Source organism: Oncorhynchus keta, unplaced genomic scaffold (assembly GCF_023373465.1).
Source record: "Oncorhynchus keta strain PuntledgeMale-10-30-2019 unplaced genomic scaffold, Oket_V2 Un_contig_14292_pilon_pilon, whole genome shotgun sequence".
Classification (NCBI taxonomy): Eukaryota; Metazoa; Chordata; class Actinopteri; order Salmoniformes; family Salmonidae; genus Oncorhynchus; species Oncorhynchus keta.
This window is the reverse complement of record NW_026278660.1, coordinates 735-24,375: the sequence shown is the minus strand read 5'-3', so window position 1 is coordinate 24,375 and position 23,641 is coordinate 735. Positions and strand designations below refer to the sequence as shown.

General features: G+C 43.8%; 2 pseudogenes; one reads left to right on the top strand and one right to left on the bottom strand.

Moving 5' to 3' along the window:
- The window catches only part of LOC127918475 (thyroglobulin-like), a 28,501-nt pseudogene extending 6,072 nt beyond the window's left edge, over window positions 1-22,429 (top strand).
- LOC127918476 (src-like-adapter) lies at window positions 383-10,506 on the bottom strand (annotated as a pseudogene).
- Window positions 22,430-23,641: the final 1,212 nt, after the last annotated feature.

Here is a 23,641-nt window from a genome sequence, read left to right as displayed (position 1 = left end):
CCTTAAAGCTATAAAACCCTGCCCCCAGACAGCTCTTCTATAAAGCAACACAGCCACACCTACTAAACCACTGGTCCCTCCCAGGTCCCTCCCAGGCAGCCCTTCTATAAAGCCCTGCAACACAGCCACACCTACTAAACCACTGGTCCCTCCCAGGCAGCCCTTCTATAAAGCCCTGCAACACCTACTAAAGATGTCTCTCCACCTATTGTCTTCTAGAGGGAGCTTTTCTAAAGCAACACTTTGGAATGTTCCATGCTTTCTGTTTGCTGTTGCTGAGGCTTTGGTAAAATGATATTTGAAATCTATCCAATAGTTTCTTGGTCCATTCTTAGTGGGTAATTACAGTATTGATGTGCTGCAGTGGCTTTTGGAACCCAAATGGAATAAAAACATGTTTGTATATTTTTGGAAATGATGCAGACGATAACACAAGTCACAACCCAAAGAACACATTACGTTATATAAGTATGTCTCTTGAATGGATTTGACTCTTGACACGGTACATGAAATAACAGCAGTGTGAACTGAATGCCTCTAGGGACCACAGCCCTGCCAGGTAACGCCGGCTTCCAGGACCAGGTAGCCGCTCTGAAGTGGGTCCAGGAGAACATTGAGGCGTTCGGAGGTGACCCCAGGCTGGTGACGGTGGGGGCAGAGAGGAGTGGAGCCGACGTGGCCAGCCTACATCTGACCTCCCCTCCTCGCGTGGTCTCTTCGACAGGATGCTGCTCATGGTAAGCTGACCTGTGACCCCTGATCCTCACTGACCTTCACTAAGAGTCCCAAATGGTGCCCTATTCCCTATATAGTGTAATGCTTTTGACCAGAGCCCCTATCAAAAGTAGTGCACTATAGTAGTGCACTAAATAGGGCTATTGTGGATGTGTTACTAAGCCCTCGTGTGTAAATAATGCTGTTACAGTAATGGTCTTAACCATTCCAGCTGTTTACAACTAGTTTAGGCTGTCAAGCAGTAACACCCTTGTGATTAATGGTACGAATGTCACTGATTATGCAGTGTGACAGTCATCACAGTTTTACTTCCACGTTCACGGTATAGTCCAGTATGCTATGTCCTCTCTATACAGCACTATGTCCTCTCTATACAGCACTATGTCCTCTATACACAGCACTATGTCCTCTCTATACAGCACTATGTCCTCTATACACAGCACTATGTCCTCTCTATACAGCACTATGTCCTCTCTACACAGCACTATGTCCTCTCTATACAGCACTATGTCCTCTCTATACAGCACTATGTCCTCTCTATACAGCACTATGTCCTCTCTATACAGCACTATGTCCTCTCTATACAGCACTATGTCCTCTCTATACAGCACTATGTCCTCTCTATACAGCACTATGTCCTCTATACAGCACTATGTCCTCTATACAGCACTATGTCCTCTATACAGCACTATTATGTCCTCTCTATACAGCACTATTATGTCCTCTCTATACAGCAGGATTATGTCCTCTCTATACAGCAGGATTATGTCCTCTCTATACAGCAGGATTATGTCCTCTCTATACAGCAGGATCATGTCCTCTCTATACAGCAGGATTATGTCCTCTCTATAAAGCAGGACATGTCCTCTCTATAAAGCAGGACATGTCCTCTCTATACAGCAGGATTATGTCCTCTCTATACAGCAGGATTATGTCCTCTCTGTACAGCAGGATTATGTCCTCTCTGTACAGCAGGATTATGTCCTCTCTGTACAGCAGGATTATGTCCTCTCTGTACAGCAGGATTATGTCCTCTCTGTACAGCAGGATTATGTCCTCTCTGTACAGCAGGATTATGTCCTCTCTGTACAGCAGGATTATGTCCTCTCTGTACAGCAGGATTATGTCCTCTCTATACAGCAGGATTATGTCCTCTCTATACAGCAGGATTATGTCCTCTCTATACAGCAGGATTATGTCCTCTCTATAAAGCAGGATTATGTCCTCTATACAGCAGGATTATGTCCTCTCTATACAGCAGGATTATGTCCTCTCTATAAAGCAGGATGATGTCCTCTCTATAAAGCAGGATGATGTCCTCTCTATAAAGCAGGATTATGTCCTCTATACAGCAGGATTATGTCCTCTCTATACAGCAGGATTATGTCCTCTCTACACAGCACGATATGTCCTCTCTATACAGCAGGGCATGTCCTCTACATTTAAGCCCATATCCAGTCTAAGAGTTCAGGAGGATGGCTTGTGCGTACTCCCCCTCCTCTTCCTCTTCCAGTGCTGTAGTGCTGAGTCCGTGACCGTTACCAGGAGGTACACACACACTACTCCTCCTCTTATTCCTCCTCCAGCTGCTGCTCTTCCTCTCCTTCCTCATGTCCCCCAGAGACATGTAGGAGGAGACTGTGTTCCGCAAGCCAAAGCTGATCATAGAGTCTCTGTTGCCGGGGTAACGATGAGGCTGGTCTGTCAGCTCCGAGCTGGGGTTAGAATAGATATGATGCAGCGTTAGTCTATCACTGATAAAGTACATTGAAAGCTAAACTAAAAAATAAGCTCAAACACATATGTAATTGTGGGGGGAGAGAGAGGGGCTGAAGACGGGGGGAGAGAGGGACTGAAGGATGGGGAGAGAGGGGGAAGACGGGTAGAGGGACTGAAGGCGGGGGAGAGAGGGGCTGAAGGGGGGGGGGGCTGAGAGAGGGGCTGAGAGAGGGGCTGAAGGCGGGGGGGCTGAAGAGAGAGACTGAAGGCGGGGGAGAGAGGGACTGAAGGGGGGAGAGAGGGGCTGAAGGCGGGTAGAGAGTGACTGAAGGCGGGGGAGAGAGAGGACTGAAGGCGGGGGGAGAGGGGGACTGAAGGCGGGGGAGAGTGACTGAAGGCGGGGGAGAGAGAGAGGGGGGGCTGAAGACGGGTAGAGAGGGACTGAAGGCGGGGAGAGAGGGGCTGAAGGCGGGGGGAGAGGGGCTGAAGGCGGGGGGAGAGAGGGGCTGAAGGCGGGGGAGAGAGGGGCTGAAGGCGGGGGAGAGGGGCTGAAGGCGGGTAGAGAGGGGCTGAAGGCGGGTAGAGAGGGGCTGGGGGGAGAGAGGGGCTGAAGGCGGGGGGCTGAGAGAGAGGGGCTGAAGGCGGGGGAGAGGGGGCTGAAGGCGGGGGAGAGAGGGGCTGAAGGCGGGTAGAGAGGGGCTGAAGGCGGGTAGAGAGGGGGCTGAAGGCGGGTAGAGAGGGGCTGAAGGCAAGTAGAGAGGGGCTGAAGGCAAGTAGAGAGGGGCTGAAGGCGGGTAGAGAGGGGCTGAAGGCGGGTAGAGAGGGGCTGAAGGCGGGTAGAGAGGGGCTGAAGGCGGGTAGAGAGGGGCTGAAGGCGGGTAGAGAGGGGCTGAAGGCGGGTAGAGAGGGGCTGAAGGCGGGTAGAGAGGGGCTGAAGGCGGGTAGAGAGGGGCTGAAGGCTGGTAGAGGGGGCTGAAGGCTGGTAGAGGGTGCTGAAGGCTGGTAGAGGGGTGCTGAAGGCTGGTAGAGGGGTGCTGAAGGCTGGTAGAGGGGGCTGAAGGCGGGGAGAGGGGGTGCTGAAGGGGGAGAGGGTGCTGAAGGCGGGGAGAGGGGTGCTGAAGGCGGGGAGAGGGGTGCTGAAGGCGGGGAGAGGGGTGCTGAAGGCGGGGAGAGAGGTGCTGAAGGCGGACAGAAAGGGAAAGAGAGGTCAACGTTAGAGAAAGAGGTACCTGTTGACGTCTTTCCAGTCGAAGTTGTGCATCACCACAGGGGGTGCCTGGGAGGCCAGGTTGAGGTTGCCATTGGTTACAGCCTGACATGGGGTGGTGAGAATACAGCACAGGCCGTCTGCACAATCTGTCAAAGAGGAGGGGCCACTGTCATTACCAGGAACCATACGCAGCTATCCTGTGGTTATAACCAGTCAGCTACCAGAAACCATACTCAGCTATCCTGTGGTTATAACCAGTCAGCTACCAGAAACCATACTCAGCTATCCTGTGGTTATAACCAGTCAGCTACCAGAAACCATACTCAGCTATCCTGTGGTTATAACCAGTCAGCTACCAGAAACCATACTCAGCTATCCTGTGGTTATAACCAGTCAGCTACCAGAAACCATACTCAGCTATCCTGTGGTTATAACCAGTCAGCTACCAGAAACCATACTCAGCTATCCTGTGGTTATAACCAGTCAGCTACCAGAAACCATACTCAGCTATCCTGTGGTTATAACATAATATATAATATAATAATAATAATAATAATAATATATGCCATTTAGCAGACGCTTTTATCCAAAGCGACTTACAGTCATGTGTGCATACATTCTATGTATGGGTGGTCCCAGGGATCGAACCCACTACCCTGGCGTTACAAGCGCCATGCTCTACCAAATGAGCTACAGGACCACCAGTCAGCTACCAGAAACCATACACAGTGACTAAAATATAAATGTACAAGGACACATTAATGACACAAGGAGAGCACTAGAGCTGAATATCTTCCACATCCTCAAAATAGCCAACTTCAGAAATGTACTTCAACCACAGTATACAGCTCATATGACTCCACTTAGTGCATGTAGTATAGCAGCATTGCAGTGCGTTGGAGTTGGTGCGGCTTGAAAGAGTCAATAATTCCACGTTAGAAAGTGATAACTACCGGTGGTGTCACAAGTTAAAAAAATAATGAATAGTTCCACCCTTTATAATAATACTATACTTATCAGCTCATGGTTCCTATAAATAGGTTCACATGGAGTCTACATGTGTTCCACTTTAATGTCAGATTGTAATAAGATCAGATATGTTGGTGTCCCGGAAAAAACCTCTTATTACATTTTTTTTTTTTTTTAAAATGTTTTAAAGATGTATTTTCAGATACGGCTCTTGTCAGAGATAATGCCTGTAAATCATTCACTTTTAGCAGGGATGACTACTTTAATCAGGAACCTTTCAGAGATTATGAAGAGGGATGACTACTTTAATCAGGAACCTTTCACAGTATATGAAGAGGGATGACTACTTTAATCAGGAACCTTTCACAGAATATGAAGAGGGATGACTACTTTAATCAGGAACCTTTCACAGATTATGAAGGGGATGACTACTTTAATCAGGAACCTTTCACAGAATATGAAGAGGGATGACTACTTTAATCAGGAACCTTTCACAGAATATGAAGAGGGATGACTACTTTAATCAGGAACCTTTCACAGAATATGAAGGGGATGACTACTTTAATCAGGAACCTTTCACAGAATATGAAGAGGGATGACTACTTTAATCAGGAACCTTTCACAGAATATGAAGAGGGATGACTACTTTAATCAGGAACCTTTCACAGAATATGAAGAGGGATGACTACTTTAATCAGGAACCTTTCACAGAATATGAAGAGGGATGACTACTTTAATCAGGAACCTTTCACAGAATATGAAGAGGGATGACTACTTTAATCAGGAACCTTTCACAGATTATGAAGAGGGATGACTATTTTAATCAGGAACCTTTCACAGATTATGAAGAGGGATGACTACTTTAATCAGGAACCTTTCACAGAATATGAAGAGGGATGACTACTTTAATCAGGAACCTTTCAGAGATTATGAAGAGGGATGACTACTTTAATCAGGAACCTTTCACAGGATATGAAGGGGGATGACTAATTTAATCAGGAACCTTTCACAGAATATGAAGGGGGATGACTAATTTCAATTTATGTTTAAAAATATAAAAAATCTACAAAAAGTGAGGTACAAGGTTTCCGATGAATAGATTTTGACTAAATGTCCATGATCATGTCACCGGGGATGGTTATTTACCAGAGTAGTGGTTGACGAGGTCCTCTAGACACTGGAAGGTTAGACCAGGAGAGATGTAGTACCAGTTGTTGGGAAGGCGGATAATAAGGATAGTGTACCATAACCCTGTGCCGTACAGACAGGGTATACAGAGGGATCCTACAACACCACACAGGCAAAGAAGAACAAGACATTATTACAGGTTTTTAACCTACATCGGTTTTTAAAGGTGGTCGATTTTGGTTCATCATTTTAGTAGTTGATTGTGAGAGAATCTATCGGCAGTCCCGTAGTCGAAGTTTAGAACTACAGCTTTTATATGTACCATTTATTTAGGACATTTAGCCAACACCTTTATCCTAAGTGACTTACAGTAGTTGTTGCTTGCATACCCACAACCATCGCGTTGCGAGTGCCATGCTCTACGAACGGAGTACCACAAGGAGTACCACAAGGAGCACCACAAGGAGCACCACAAGGAGCACCACAAGGAGCACCACAAGGAGCACCACAAGGAGCACCACAAGGAGCACCACAAGGAGCACCACAAGGAGCATCTACATTCCATTTAATTACGGTACAAACGTCTGTCTCTAGGCCACTCACCTTTTTGACTTTCTCTGATCATGAAGGAGCCAGCTCTGTTTCCGGGCAGCTACGAAGCAGTTCCTCTGCTTTGGGTCGGGCCACCCCTTCAAACAACCAGCTAAATGAATACAGAATACAATTCAACCAAGGGGCCACCCCTTCAAACAACCAGCTAAATGAATACAGAATACAATTCAACCAAGGGGCCACCCCTTCAAACAACCAGCTAAATGAATACAGAATACAATTCAACCAAGGGGCCACCCCTTCAAACAACCAGCTAAATGAATACAGAATACAATTCAACCAAGGGGCCACCCCTTCAAACAACCAGCTAAATGAATACAGAATACAATTCAACCAAGGGGCCACCCCTTCAAACAACCAGCTAAATGAATACAGAATACAATTCAACCATGTTCATAAAGCATGTATTCCCATGGCCTTAGAACCCCACATAAAACAACCAGCTGGCCGCAATGTAAGAGTATAACTTTAGACCGTCCCTCGCCCATAACCGGGCGCGAACCAGGGACCTTCTGCACACATCAACAACAGTCACCCACGAAGCATCGTTACCCATCGCTCCACAAAAGCGCGGCCCTTGCAGAGCAAGGGGGAACCACTACTTCAAGGTCTCAGAGCAAGTGACGTCACCGATTGAAACGCTATTTAGCGCGCACTATTCCACCGCTGACTAAGCTAGCCGTTTCACATCCGTTACCACCGGCTGTTTTTATCATAATGGCATCGTAGATGCTATCACCTTCCCCTTTTCAGAATACCAAGCCTTAAACCATTATCGTCAGCTATAATCCCACACTGGACTAGGAAAGTGTTAGGTTAGTATATCTTTTAATTTTTAATTTTTAAAAACGTATCTATTTAAAAAACATTTTTTACTTAACACTTATTTTTCTTAAAACTGCATTGTTGGTTAAGGGCTTGTAAGTTAGCATTTCACCGTAAGGTCTACTACACCTGTTGTATTCAGCATTTCACTGTAAGGTCTACTACACCTGTTGTATTCAGCATTTCACTGTAAGGTCTACTACACCTGTTGTATTCACCTACCCGTGATAGACCTTGACAGTGTCAGGTAGGTTAGTGTGAGTTCACCTACCTGTGATAGACCTTGACAGTGGACTGTGACAGTGTCAGGTAGGTTAGTGTTAGTGTGAGTTCACCTACCTGTGATAGACCTTGACAGTGTCAGGTAGGTTAGTGTGAGTTCACCTACCCGTGATAGACCTTGGCCACATGGTTGTTGGGGATGTAGTTCTCATATCCTGTTTGGACAGAAGAAACCCTCCACCAGTAACCCTCCCTGACAGAAGAGAAGAAACAGGGGAACAAGGAGATCGAGTCCCGAATAGCACCCTATTCCTTATTTAGTGCACTGTTATAGACCAATAGGGCTCTGGTCAAAAGTAGAATTGGTCAGATTTGAGCCCTGTCTCTGTCAGTCTAGTCAAACAGATCAGCTCTTAGAGGAGGTGGTGTTGTGTTGAAAGACTGAATTATTTTACCTTTATTTATGAATGTGGAAGTCTAGGACTGCGTCCCAAATTGCCTCCTAGTCCCTAGATTGTGCCCTACGTTTGAACAGGACTCATAGGGCTCTGGTCAAAAGTAGGGCACTATCTAGGACTAGGGTGCCATTTGGGACACAGTTCTTAGATTCAGTTGGTCCCAAATTGCCCCTAGTCCCTAGATTGTGCCCTACGTTTGAACAGGACTCATAGGGCTCTGGTCAAAAGTAGGGCACTATCTAGGGACTAGGGTGCCATTTGGGACACAGATCTTAGATTCAGTTGGGTTCAGTCACTCACTCTGCCAGGAGTCTCAGTCTCTCTCCTATCCTGAAGAGAGGCACGCTGACGTCTGCTGAGGGGTAGTCAGACAAGACGACCAGGGTTTCACTGACGTCTGCAGAGGTGCAGTCAGACAGGACTCTCAGGGTATCGTTGTCTGGAGAGAAGAGTAAATATATATATAATTTTTTTTTTACAGCATATTAGATGACTGTCAATCATATTCCATTCACCCAGCTCAATGTAACATCGATAGGTTTAGGCTACGACATGATACTCTAATTTCCCCTATACCCATCATGAGGTTGCTACAACCTAGACTATGAATTAAAGTTTACAATGGTAGGTGCACAGGTCGAGAGAAAATGTGAGTAATCAAGGTGACAGACAGTAACACATTCATTAACCCCTTGCACACTCTTGTCTGCATCTAGCTGATCTAGGGTGTAGTAAATCAGTTGCAAACAAGAGTTTCTATTGGACAAATTCAGGTGCATTTATCCCCGTTTCTTTCCTTTTGCTTACGTTTTAAGAAATATTTTCAACAGAATCGGCGGAATGAATCAAATCAAATGTATTTATATAGCATTTCATACATCAGCTGATATCTCAAAGTGCTGTACAGAAACCCAGCCTAAAACCCCAAACAGCAAGCAATGCAGGTGTAGAAGCACGGTGGCTAGGAAAAACTCCCTAGAAAGGTCAAAACCTAGGAAGGAATACACCCCTGATCACATGAAAGCAGTTCTCTTTCATAGCAGCCACATACAAACAGTTTCCTTTGGAAGTTGTATAACTCATTGCATCTACTCTCTCTCTCACCTCCTCTCACCCTTTTCCCTTTCGCTTGTGGACTTCAGTGCACAATACATCAGCTGCCTGTGACCAGGCGAAAACACCTTTCCAAATGCCGTGTACTGGTGTACTATCTCAATTTGACCAGTTTCTCACAGCAGGGAAATAACCCTGCAGCAGCAGGAAATGTAAATTATTATGTGGATTATAATTAATGGACTTTATTGTAGCAGTTGATTCATTTCTAGTTAAGAAAAGTCTGACATTTTAAAGTGGAAATTACAAATGTTGGAAGTCTTTTTAAACCTTGAATAGACAACAATTTGCATTTCCTTCTGCAAAGGAAAATTCTCTGCGACAACAGGGTGATCAAATTAAGAGAGTACATCTGTACAGTATCTGCCAATCACAACGAAAGCAAAAGTGTTATCGGGTCATCCATATCAGATGAAGATTATATTATTTTTCCATTCAGTCAACAGCTCTTGGACGGTCATTTCAAGATGCGGAATGCTCACACACTGATGCTATTACAAAAAAAATATTTAAAAAAAAATATATATATATTTTTTTTAGATATGAGTACATGTTGTGGAGGGGTAGGGAAGTATGATGCTGTTCGGTATTTCATTTAATAAAGAAATATGTTTTATATTGCATAATGGTCCAGGAGAAAGCAAGATGTGACACACCCATGTTGGTAGAGGTGCAGACTAATGGAATAGTAAACCGTCTACAACAGAAAGTCCTACAGTACACTGTATATATGCTCCCAAACAATTTAATGTGTAAACAAAATGTTGGAAATATTGCATAGTGATCATTTGACCTAATTCTACATTTATAAGCTTGCGGTTGTTTGGCCACAGTTTGCATGAGAGGAACCTTATTTATTTTGGGGGAAACTATGCAAATGTTTACACATACACAGAGCAGTACAGGGCCAGTACAGCTTATGAAACCAAGTCACTCCACCCTTACTTAAAATATAACATCAAATGAACCATTTCCCATCAGAGACAATCTGCGATTCCAAGCGTTTAAATTAATCATTTTATAGACATTGATATCTTGAAGAATACAAAACCAATTTGAATCCCAGATTGTCCATTTTAACAGGATCCTTTCATTATTATTAATAAAACGATCATTACCAAAATACAGACTTCTTTAACCAGAGAGACTTACTTCTCAGAAAGGGATCAGAGCTGGTGTTGGTGTCATCTCCATTCCCTGGCATAGAGACTGGGCTGGTCCAGACGTTCCCCATGTCTGGTCAGAGAGCCTTGTTGATCATTTGGATGCAGGAAGAAAGAGCTGGGAAGTAGCAGTGCTATGTGTGCTTGCCTCTCATTCCTTCATCTCACTCGTAGCCTAGTGGTTAGAGCGTTGGACTAGTAACCGGAAGGTTGCGAGTTCAAAACCCCGAGCTGACAAGGTACAAATCTGTCGTTCTGCCCCTGAACAGGCAGTTAACCCACTGTTTCCAGGCCGTCATTGCAAATAAGAATATGTTCTTAACTGACTTGCCTGGTTAAATAAAGGTAAAATTAAAAAGATTTGCCCAGCACTGGTATTCTCCAGTTTAGGATGTGGATATCATCACCCTTTCTTCAGATAGACTTACCATACCAGCCTGTAGCAGCCTCCGTCGTTATACCTAATATAACCAATATTTGGTGTAATATAGCCTGAATTAGTTTAGCATGATGCTACGGTACTGTTTAACTGTGATAAGCAGCAGCTCATCAGTCTATTCTAGTCATCCTGCCAATCTGTTTTTGTTGATCTCATCTAGTCACTTCCTCACTAATGGGGAAGTTGTGTGACTTGTTTTTCACCACATTTTTCCACTCCTGAAATAGACTAATCACCACAGTGCTGTAGCCAATAGAGGAGACTAATCACCACAGTGCTGTAGCCAATAGAGGAGACTAATCACTACAGTGCTGTAGCCAATAGAGGAGACTAATCACTACAGTGCTGTAGCCAATAGAGGAGACTAATCACTACAGTGCTGTAGCCAATAGAGGAGACTAATCACTACAGTGCTGTAGCCAATAGAGGAGACTAATCACCACAGTGCTGTAGCCAATAGAGGAGACTAATCACCACAGTGCTGTAGCCAATAGAGGAGACTAATCACTACAGTGCTGTAGCCAATAGAGGAGACTAATCACCACAGCGCTGTAGCCAATAGAGGAGACTAATCACCACAGCGCTGTAGCCAATAGAGGAGACTAATCACCACAGTGCTGTAGCCAATAGAGGAGACTAATCACTACAGTGCTGTAGCCAATAGAGGAGACTAATCACCACAGTGCTGTAGCCAATAGAGGAGACTAATCACCACAGTGCTGTAGCCAATAGAGGAGACTAATCACTACAGTGCTGTAGCCAATAGAGGAGACTAATCACCACAGTGCTGTAGCCAATAGAGGAGACTAATCACCACAGTGCTGTAGCCAATAGAGGAGACTAATCACCACAGTGCTGTAGCCAATAGAGGAGACTAATCACCACAGTGCTGTAGCCAATAGAGGAGACTAATCACTACAGTGCTGTAGCCAATAGAGGAGACTAATCACCACAGTGCTGTAGCCAATAGAGGAGACTAATCACTACAGTGCTGTAGCCAATAGAGGAGACTAATCACCACAGTGCTGTAGCCAATAGATGAGACTAATCACCACAGTGCTGTAGCCAATAGAGGAGACTAATCACCACAGTGCTGTAGCCAATAGAGGAGACTAATCACTACAGTGCTGTAGCCAATAGAGGAGACTAATCACCACAGTGCTGTAGCCAATAGAGGAGACTAATCACCACAGTGCTGTAGCCAATAGAGGAGACTAATCACCACAGTGCTGTAGCCAATAGAGGAGACTAATCACCACAGTGCTGTAGCCAATAGAGGAGACTAATCACCACAGTGCTGTAGCCAATAGATGAGACTAATCACCACAGTGCTGTAGCCAATAGAGGAGACTAATCACCACAGTGCTGTAGCCAATAGAGGAGACTAATCACCACAGTGCTGTAGCCAATAGATGAGACTAATCACCACAGTGCTGTAGCCAATAGAGGAGACTAATCACCACAGTGCTGTAGCCAATAGAGGAGACTAATCACTACAATGCTGTAGCCAATAGAGGAGACTAATCACCACAGTGCTGTAGCCAATAGAGGAGACTAATCACCACAGTGCTGTAGCCAATAGAGGAGACTAATCACCACAGTGCTGTAGCCAATAGATGAGACTAATCACCACAGTGCTGTAGCCAATAGAGGAGACTAATCACCACAGTGCTGTAGCCAATAGAGGAGACTAATCACTACAATGCTGTAGCCAATAGAGGAGACTAATCACCACAGTGCTGTAGCCAATAGAGGAGACTAATCACCACAGTGCTGTAGCCAATAGAGGAGACTAATCACCACAGTGCTGTAGCCAATAGAGGAGACTAATCACCACAGTGCTGTAGCCAATAGAGGAGACTAATCACTACAGTGCTGTAGCCAATAGAGGAGACTAATCACTACAGTGCTGTAGCCAATAGAGGAGACTAATCACCACAGTGCTGTAGCCAATAGATGAGACTAATCACTACAGTGCTGTAGCCAATAGAAGACAGACTAATCACCACAGTGCTGTAGCCAATAGATGACAGACTAATCACCACAGTGCTGTAGCCAATAGATGACAGACTAATCACCACAGTGCTGTAGCCAATAGAGGAGACAATCATCACAGTGCTGTAGCCAATATATGACAGACTAATCATCACAGTGCTGTAGCCAATATATGACAGACTAATCACCACAGTGCTGTAGCTAATAGATGAGACTAATCACCACAGTGCTAAAGCTAATAGATGACCAGACAGCATTCAAATAAACACTTGAAAGATGTGTGCAACCAATTGATTTGTAGTATGTCTAACATTAAAAGTAATTCCATTTTGGAGCTAATAATGCTTAGCTATAAATAATAATAATTCCCTCCTCTCTCTCTCCCCAGGGTGGTTCTGTGTTCTCCCCTGCCTCAGTGCTGAGTGGTTCAATGACTCTGTCCCTCCCCTCTCTCTCTCCCCAGGGTGGTTCTGTGTTCTCCCCTGCCTCAGTGCTGAGTGGTTCTCTGACTCTGTCCCTCCTCTCTCTCTCTCCCCAGGGTGGTTCTGTGTTCTCCCCTGCCTCAGTGCTGAGTGGTTCTCTGACTCTGTCCCTCCTCTCTCTCTCCCCCAGGGTGGTTCTGTGTTCTCCCCTGCCTCAGTGCTGAGTGGATCCAAAGCCCAGGGGCAGGCTGAGGCTCTGGCCCGGGAGCTGGGCTGTCCCCCTCCTCTGACCCAGAACAGCTGGGCTCCTGCCTGAGAGCAGCTCCAGCACAGGACCTCAACGCTGCCCAGACCAAGGTACTGTTGGCCTTATAGACCCAGACTAAGGTACTGTTGGCCTTATAGACCCAGACTAAGGTACTGTTGGCCTTATAGACCCAGACTAAGGTACTGTTGGCCTTATAGACCCAGACTAAGGTACTGTTGGCCTTATAGACCCAGACTGAGATACTGTTGACCTTATAGACCCAGACTGAGGTACTGTTGACCTTATAGACCCAGACTGAGGTACTGTTGACCTTATAGACCCAGACTGAGGTACTGTTGACCTTATAGACCCAGACTGAGGTAATGTTGACATTGTAGACCCAGACTGAGGTACTGTTGACCTTATAGATCCAGACTGAGGTACTGTTGACCTTATAGACCCAGACTGAGGTACTGTTGACCTTGTAGACCCAGACTGAAGTACTGTTGACCTTGTAGACCCAGACTGAAGTACTGTTGACCTTGTAGACCCAGACTGAGGTAATGTTGACCTTGTAGACCCAGACTGAGGTAATGTTGACCTTGTAGACCCAGACTGAGGTACTGTTGGTCTTATAGACCCAGACTGAGGTACTGTTGACCTTGTAGACCCAGACTGAGGTAATGTTGACCTTGTAGACCCAGACTAAGGTACTGTTGGTCTTATAGTCACAGACTAAGGAAGGAAGCCTTATAGTCCCAGATGTATCATAGGCTGTATGTATCCCAAATGGCACCCAATTCCCTGTTTAGTGCACTTCTTTTGTCCAAGGCCCATAGGGCTCTATAGGGCTCTCACTATAAAGGCAGTAGAGTGCTATTTGGGACTCAAACATACTTTTTTCCCCCTGTCTTATTTTATGTTATCTGTTTCAGTTGCTGTCAGTCAGTGGGCCCCTGCAGGCTTGGGGTCCAGTGGTGGATGGGGTCTCTGTCCAGGGAAACCCTCCATGGCCCTGATGAATGCAGGCTTCCACAGAGCTGACCTCCTGCTGGGCTCCTCCGCAGAGGATGGACTCATCAGCAGGGCCAAGAGGATCAAGGTGAGAACCGGAGATCCTATAATTCAAAGACGTTCTTTGTGTTTCTATGGTGAGAACATTCACCTTTAGTGTTGTCCGTCTATTTAGGTGTACCTGCTTATTAAGCTTTCCCCATGCAGGATGGAATTGAGGAATATGGCTCTTTGTTTTTCATACAGTGTAGGACATATTCTAATGTGTAGACTCCTAGTTCAACTCAGCAGGTGACTCGTATGTTAGCGGTTTGTCCTCATTCACATCGTATTAGTATTGAGTCGTATTACTCTATTCAGCCGCGTTTCATATCACCAACGTCTACTTTTCCCCCCGAATGTCTGGCGACAGAACTTTGAGGAGCTCCAGGGGCGAGCTGACAGTAAAACAGCATTCTACGAAGCCCTGTCCAACTCTCTGGGTGGAGACGATGCCAATGCTTTTGTCAAGGCTGCAGCCACCTGGTTCTACTCCATGCAGCACTCTCCCTCTCCAGCTGGCTACAACCTCTTCTCTCAGGCTCTTAACAGTGCAACCAGGTGAGAAATGTGCTAAGCACACTACTGTGTACGGTATTCATGTAGTTCCGGAATACCTTACTCTTATTCATTGAATTCAGTGTATAAATATCAAATGAAATTGTATTAGTCACATGCGCCCAATACAACAGGTGTTGAGGTAATATGTACATGTAGGTAGAGTAATTAAAGTGACTATGCATAGATAACAATAGTGAGTCTATATACAGTTAGTACTGATTAGTTGAGGTAATATGTACATGTAGCTAGAGTAATTAAAGTGACTATGATAGATAACAATAGTGAGTCTATATACAGTACTGATTAGTTGAGGTAATATGTACATGTAGGTAGAGTAATTAAAGTGACTATGTATAGATAACAATAGTGAGTCTATATACAGGGGGTACTGATTAGTTGAGGTAATATGTACATGTAGGTAGAGTAATTAAAGTGACTATGTATAGATAACAATAGTGAGTCTATATACAGTTAGTACTGATTAGTTGAGGTAATATGTACATGTAGGTAGAGTAATTAAAGTGACTATGTATAGATAACAATAGTGAGTCTATATACAGGTAGTACTGATTAGTTGAGGTAATATGTACATGTAGGTAGAGTAATTAAAGTGACTATGCATAGATAACAATAGTGAGTCTATATACAGGGGGGTACTGATTAGTTGAGGTAATATGTACATGTAGAGTAATTAAAGTGACTATGCATAGATAACAATAGTGAGTCTATATACGGATTAGTTGAGGTAATATGTACATGTAGGTAGAGTAATTAAAGTGACTATGTATAGATAACAATAGTGAGTCTATATACAGGTAGTACTGATTAGTTGAGGTAATATGTACATGTAGGTAGAGTAATTAAAGTGACTATGCATAGATGACAACAGAGAGTAGCAGCGGTTTAATGAGAGGGGGGGGGGGTCAATGGTAATAGTCTGGGTAGCCGTTTGACTATACAGTTCCTGTATGGAGAAGCACAACCCATAATAATCACGTCACAAGATACCATTCTCTGTTCAGTTCTGTGTGTTCAGTTATTAGTTCAGTTCACTTTGTTTATTTGACCTTTTCCAGGAATTCTCTTCACGTTCAAGAGCGATGAGTTCTGTTCAATGAGTTCTGTTCTATGAGTTCTGTTCAATGAGTTCTGTTCAATGAGTTCTATACAGTGAGTTCTGTTCAATGAGTTCTATACAGTGAGTTCTGTTCAATGAGTTCTGTTCAATGAGTTCTGTTCAATGAGTTCTGTTCTATGAGTTCTGTTCAATGAGTTCTGTTCAATGAGTTCTGTTCAATGAGTTCTGTTCAATGAGTTCTATACAGTGAGTTCTGTTCAATGAGTTCTATACAGTGAGTTCTATACAGTGAGTTCTATACAGTGAGTTTTATGCCGTGAGTTTTATGCCGTGAGTTTTATGCCGTGAGTTTTATGCCGTGAGTTTTATGCCGTGAGTTTTATGCCGTGAGTTTTATGCCGTGAGTTCTAAGCAGTGAATACTTTCTGGAGGTCAGCAGTGAATTCTACGCAGTGAGTTCTATGCAGTGCAGCGTGAGTGGAAACCCATAGCCAGACTATTGATCTCTTTACACTGTTATATGTTGCTTTAATGTGATTGACAAACTGGAAGAGAGCGTACATTCCAAATCATTTACATTTAAGTCATTTAGCAGACGCTCTTATCCAGAGCGACTTACAAATTGGTGCATACACCTTATGACATCCAGTGGAACAGCCACTTACAATAGTGCATCTAAATCAAATGACACCCTATTCCCTATATAGTGGACTACTTTAGACGGGAGCCCTGTGACTCCTGTTCAAAAGTAGTGCACTATAAAGGGAATAGGGTGCCATTTGGGACACAACTATGAAGATCTGGAACAGAGTGCGTTTCACTTGTGGTGTTGAGGAAGGAAACAGCCAGCCGACTGAAGACTGAAATAACCTGAGGATTTAGAAGGACTGTGTGAACTGTTTTACTGAGGGTGTTAGAAGCAGCGTGTTTAGAAAATAAAATAATGTAACAATTCAGAAATAGAACTACTAGTGCCGTGGTTCGGCCATTTAACGTGTCCCAGACCGAGCTTTTCACCAGAAATATGCCATAAGAAAACAGTATATGTCAGGGCCCATATTCATAAAGTGGAGGAATCCTGTTCTCGGACCAGTTTTGCCTTTTGGGTTATAAAATGAATTGATAGATGGAATCTGATTCTATACTGAACAAAAATATATGTGCAACATGCAACAATTTCAAAGATTTTACTGAGTTACAGTTCATATAAGGAAATCAGTCAATTGAAATAAATTCTCTAAAACTTACATTGGAGGTGGCTTATGGTAGCGAAATGAACATTCAGTTCTCTGGCAGCAGCTCTCCTGGACATTCCTGCAATCTGCATGCCAATTGTACTCACCCTGACAACTTGAGACATCTGCGACATTGTGTTGTGTGACAAAACTGCACATTTTAAAGTGGCCTTTTATTGTCCATGGCACAAGGTGCACCTGTGCAATGATCATACTGTTTAATCAGCTTCTTGATATGCCACACCTGTCAAGTGGATGGATTATATCGGCAATGAAGAAATGCTCACTAACAGGGATGTAAGCATTTTGTGCGCTAAATTTGAGAGAAATACGCTTTTTGTGCATTTGGATAATTTGCTACGATTTTGAATTTCAGCTCATGAAACATGGGACCAACACTTTACATGTTGCCTTTATATTTCTGTTCAGTGTAGATCAGCTCATGAATACGGTCCCAGATTCACTCAAGATCAATCATTATTTCTGTCATCTTATATGCAATGGATTCTGTATGTCTCTGTAGTTCTGCAGTATTGACAGACATGTTCTGTGTACTGTATATCTGCAGTATTGACAGAGATGTTCTGTATACTGTATTGACAGAGATGTTCTGTATACTGTATATCCGCAGTATTGACAGACATGTTCTGTATACAGTATTGACAGAGATGTTCTGCATACTGCTCTGCATACAGTATTGACAGAGATGTTCTGCATATTTCTCCAGTATTGACAGAGATATTCTTCTAATGCCCTTGATCCAGGCTACGGTAGTGATATGTACGGTGGCTGCTGCCTCTGCTCTTCAGAGATATTCTTCTAATGCCCTTGATCCAGGATACGGTAGTGATATGTACGGTGGCTGCTGCCTCTGGTCTTCAGAGATATTCTTCTAATGCCCTTGATCCAGGCTACGGTAGTGATATGTACGGTGGCTGCTGCCTCTGCTCTTCAGAGATATTCTTCTAATGCCCTTGATCCAGGCTACGGTAGTGATATGTAGCGGTGGCTGCTGCCTCTGCTCTTCAGAGATATTCTTCTAATGCCCTTGATCCAGGCTACGGTAGTGATATGTACGGTGGCTGCTGCCTCTGCTCTTCAGAGATATTCTTCTAATGCCCTTGATCCAGGCTTCGGTAGTGATATGTACTGGCTGCTGCCTCTGCTCTTCAGAGATATTCTTCTAATGCCCTTGATCCAGGCTACGGTAGTGATATAAAGTACGGTGGCTGCTGCCTCTGCTCTTCAGAGATATTCTTCTAATGCCCTTGATCCAGGCTTCGGTAGTGATATGTACGGTGGCTGCTGCCTCTGCTCTTCAGAGATATTCTTTATACTGTATATCTCCATTATTGACAGAGATATTCTTCTAATGCCCTTGATCCAGGCTTCGGTAGTGATATGTACGGTGGCTGCTGCCTCTCTGCTCTTCAGCGTCTACTACACTGGACTTCGCCCACATAATAACTAGTGTCAAATATAGCAGGGAACAGGGCTGAGGCTGACCCACACAACACACCCATGGACCTGAGGTTAGCTGAGGATAGCAACCGACCGATGCCTTGAAGACAAACAGCAGCATATCTCACATCCACAATAAGACCATGTCTACATGTATTTCAGTAAGAGTCCTGACCTGAAACGATCACTATGCTAGGAGTTATACTAGACATTCTCCAGAGTTTAAAACGCCTGTAATATAAAGGCAGAAAGGGCCACTGCTTGTTTATCCAGATACATCAGTATATTTTGGCTGCAACAGGGGTGGTCCTCACTCAGTAAATACCTGCCCTGCTGTAACACACTGTCTGTGTCCCAAATGGCACCCTATTCCTGCATAGTGCACAACCCCTAGGCACAGGTCAAAAGTAGTGCACTATAGGGAATAGGGTGCCATTTGGAACCTAGTCTTAGTTAACTAGCCTGGCATTGTGGCAGCCAGACAGACCATCTCTTCTCTAGACACAAACATACACACTCACGGCCCTCAGTCACACATGTAAATGTTTGGTTTGTTAGACAACACTGTGTGAGTGATTGTCAGTGAACTGCTGTCCTGTCATGTACAGAATAGATACACCTTGCTTTCTCCTTTCTCTGTCTCTGTCCACAAAGAAAAGGGGAAACGATGATGTGAAGTGTTTACATTTCTCAACAATGTCTCTCTGTATCTGTCTCTCTGTGCAGAGATCTCTTCATTGTGTGTCCCACCATAAAGATGGCCAACTTCTGGGCAGCTAACACTAGATCCAATGTGTTCATGTACCACCTGCCTGAGGACACCGCCCAGACCAGGTAATCACTGGGTTTGAGGAGGACTAGGCAGCCAGGTCAGGTCAGGCCTCCAGACCATTGACTTCTAATCAAGTAGTTTTGCGTGTAACTCGGACTACCTCGTTGTGTCCAGAAATACTATTAAATTTGTTTTGCTGTGTTGCTATGGAAGTGGCATGATAATCTATTATTTAATTGTTTTGTTTTGCTGTGTTGCTAGGGAAGTGGCAAGATGATGTATTATTTATTTTGTTTTGCTGTGTTGCTAGGGAAGTGGCATGATGATGTATTATTTATTTTGTTTTGCTGTGTTGCTAGGGAAGTGGCATGATGATGTATTATTTATTTTGTTTTGCTGTGTTGCTAGGGAAGTGGCATGATGATGTATTATTTATTTTGTTTTGCTGTGTTGCTAGGGAAGTGGCATGATGATGTATTATTTATTTTGTTTTGCTGTGTTGCTAGGGAAGTGGCATGATGATGTAGTGTTTATTTGTGTGTGATTTGTTTTCATTTCAGTGCTGACCTGTCAGTACCCCTGGATGTCCACTATGCCTTTGGCCTCCCCCACAGCCCCCTGACCTACGACCTGTTCACCAACACAGAGAGACGCCTCTCCCTACAGATGATGACCTACATGGCCAACTTCATCAAGTCCGGGTAAAAAAAAAAAACATGTTAAACATACATTTCTTTAAATAAACACCAACCATACTTTATAGTATTGCCTTTTCAATCTAAATCAATTAGTTTATTTTGTCTTGTTTGGTACATCTAAACCAATCTGCATGACTGGAGAATAGTGCCTTATGTTGTGGCATCAGAATATATCATATCTGTCATTTAGCAGACACTTTTTTTCCAAAGTGATTACAGTCGTGTCATTTAGCAGACACTTTCTTCCAAAGTTACTTACAGTCGTGTCATTTAGCAGACACTTTCTTCCAAAGTGACTTACAGTCGTGTCATTTAGCAGACACTTTCTTCCAAAGTGACTTACAGTTGTGTCATTTAGCAGACACTTTCTTCCAAAGTGACTTACAGTCGTGTCATTTAGCAGACACTTTCTTCCAAAGTGACTTACAGTCGTGGGAACATCACGTCTCTTACTGTACGTCTTCTCCTTGTGAACAGAAATCCCAACCAGGCTCACAGTGTGTCCCGCGTGGCCTTCAGCGAGGCGCGCTGCCCCTCTGGCATGCCTTCCAGTCTCACCCTGAGGGGGACAGCTATATGGAGGTGGAGCCAGGCCTCAGCAACCACAGGGGCCTCCGCAGGGCCCAGTGCTCCTTCTGGGCCGACTATGTCCCCTCTCTGACCGCCTCCACTGGTGGGTACAAGTCCAAACTCAAAATAAGATGATGTAAATCATCAGTTTGCCAAACAAACCACAGACATATTTGCCAAAAGAAAAAACTGAGAGTAACACAAAGGCTAAATAAAAAACACAGAAAACAAGTGTTAATTATTCACTTCCTGTTCTTTCAGTGTCAGAAGGACATACATAGAAACATACAGTATTCAGACACCTTCCTTTTTCTTCATTTGGTTACATTACAGCCTTATTCTAAAATGTATTAAATAATCCCCCCACTCATAAATCTATACACAATACCCAATAATGACAGAGAAACAGTAAAAAAAAAAAGTTTTGCAAATGTATAAAATAAAATAATTAAAAAACGTATTTACCTAAGTATTCACTCAGGTGCATCCTGTTTCCATTGATCGTCCTTGAGATGTTTCTACAACTAGATTGGAGTCCACCTGTGGTAAATTCAATTGATTGGACATGATTTGGAAAGGCACACACCTGTCTATGTTAGGTCGAACAGAGCAGACACCAAGCCATGAGGTCGAAGGAACTGTCCAGAGAGCTCCGAGACAGGATTGTGTCGAGGTACAGATCTGGGGAAGGGTACCAAAACATTTCTGCAGCATTAAAGGTCCCCAAGAACTCAGTGGACTCAGTGGACCCAAGAACTCAGTTTGGAACCACCAAGACTCTTCCAGAGCTGGCCACCCAGACAAACTGACCAATCGGGGCAGAAGGGCCTTGGTCAGGGAAGTGACCAAGAACCTGATGATCACTCTAACAGAGTTCCAGAGTTCCTCTGTGGAGATGGTTGTCCTTCTGGAAGGTTCTCCCATCTCTGCAGCACTCCATCAATCAGGCCTTTATGGTAGAGTAGCCAGATGGAAGCCACTCCTCAGTAAAAGGCACATGACAGCCAGCTGGGAGTTTGTCAAAAGGCACCTAAAGACACAATTCTCTGGTCTGATGAAACCAAGATTGAACTCTTTGGCCTGAATGCCAAGCGTCACGTCTGGAGGAAACCTGACACCATCCCTATAGTGAAGCATGGTGCTGGCACCATAATGCTGAGCCCTGACTTGAACCCGATCGAACATCTATGGAGAGACCTGAAAATAGCTGTGCAGCGACGCTCCCCATCCAACCTGACAGAGCTTGAGAGGATCTGCAGAAAAGAATGTGAGAAACTCCCAAATACAGGTGTGCCAAGCTTGTAGCGTCATACCCAAGAAGACTCGAGGCTGTTAATCGCTGCCAAAGGTGCTTCAACAAAGTACTGAGTACTAATGTAATCTTTATACAAACCTGTTTATGCTATGTCTTTATGGGTTATTGTGTGTAGATTGATGAGAAAAAAAAACAATGTGATCCATTTTAGAATAAGGCTGTAACGTAACAAAATGTGGAAAAAGTCAAGGGGTATGAAAATTCTTTGCACTGTATGTAGCCAGTAATTAGAGGTTTGCTACTGTATGTACTTAGATGGTGCCAAACGTTCAGTCTCCATCTGCAGAGCCTTTCATCTTTAGGAAAAACATCCATATATCACCACTTTAGAGAAGCTACTCTGACTTCACGGGATGACTTGGTGTCACAAGAAAGATGTCTCTCTGTTTTTCAGGCAAACTTTCATCTGCTGTGTTGGAAGGGGGAATCTGCTGGTTTGGGGGCTGGAACTCCAACACCAGAAACCAAGTTATTTGTTGATTTCTTGACAACTGTCACCCAGAGCAAACCCAAGTCAGAGAAGGATGCTTATAATTAGAAAGAACATCCACACTACGTATCGTCTAATCTGCACATAGTGAGAAAATGACATGTTGTTTCAACTGCCAAAGTAGTCGCTAAATTAAGTTGTGTCATTTAACTGCCTGTTTAGTTTCCATACAAATGAAATAAAACAATAAAACAATTGCATTACATAATACTCCTGAAGTCTGTGGTAGTTGTTTATACGTTCTTCACGTCTAGAGTAGTAATCAGGTCTTCTCTCGTGATAGCTTGAACATTAAAGTCAACTAGCTCATTTGGGTCTGTGTGCTGGGATTGGTAACCAAGGAGACATTACTTCAATGGAGTCGAATCGGAGAATCTCCAGAGTCAGTTACTGATAATAGAGGTGTAAAACAACTGTCTTATTCAAGTGTACGTTTGGTGAAAGTTTCCAGAAACTTCCATCCGTGTGAAGTCTTGTTTCACTTGGCTCCGTCCCAATAGTGTACCCTACTATTTTAGTGCACTACTTTTGACCAGAGTCATACGGGCCCTGGTCCCAAAGTAGTGCACTATTTAGAATGCCATTTGAGATGCTGCCTTTGTGCGTTTTAAGAAAGTGGATTGTTGGACAATTCCAGGTGTTCATAGCCCCGGGGGGAGTAGTAATAACAACGAATGATCTCACTAATCTAACAGAATGCTTGCCTTTCTTTTTCATACCAATGACTATTCAAACCAAACAAAGGCCAGAGCAACTAAGTACTTTTTCCAGGATGCCCCTCCTCTAGGAATGTTCCAAAATATATACTATTACATATTAACACATAAACCAACACTTCAATAATGTTTGTCATAACTTCCCTCTTTCAGTCATATACAGTGGGGAGAACAAGTATTTGATACACTGCTGATTATGCAGGTTTTCCTACTTACAAAGCATGTAGAGGTCTGTAATGGTTTATCATAGGTACACTTCAACTGTGAGAGACGGAATCTAAAACAAAAATCCAGAAAATCAAATTGTATGATTTTTAAGTAATTCATTGCATTTTATTGCATGACATAAGTATTTGATCACCTATCAAACAGTAACAATTCTGGCTCAGACCTGTTAGTTTTTCTTTAAGAAGCCCTCCTGTTCTCCACTCATTA